The sequence below is a fragment of the Penaeus monodon genome, chromosome 39, assembly GCF_015228065.2.
Source record: "Penaeus monodon isolate SGIC_2016 chromosome 39, NSTDA_Pmon_1, whole genome shotgun sequence".
Taxonomy (NCBI): Eukaryota; Metazoa; Arthropoda; class Malacostraca; order Decapoda; family Penaeidae; genus Penaeus; species Penaeus monodon.
Window position 1 is genome coordinate 164,418 of NC_051424.1, and position 337 is coordinate 164,754.

Sequence of the window (337 nt, forward strand, 5' to 3'; positions counted from 1 at the left end):
TCCAGTTTACTTTTTACATGTATCATTTGTACAGAATTATCGTCTTATGGAGTGATCTTATACCATTTTACAAATAATCTTTTTATTTGTTTTGCTGTTTATGTATCTTTTTTATATTGAAGCTTCTTATTACAGCTTCGTAATGTTATTGTTATTATTACAGTGGTATCGCTTTTATAACTTTACCATTATCGCCATTTTTATTATATGATGACAATAATGATGATAATGATAATAATAATAATGATGGTAATAGCAATAATAGTGTCCATTTATGATGAAAAGAGTTAAAGTAAGAAACCCGAAAAGTAAAAAAAAAAAAAAAAAAAAAAAAAAA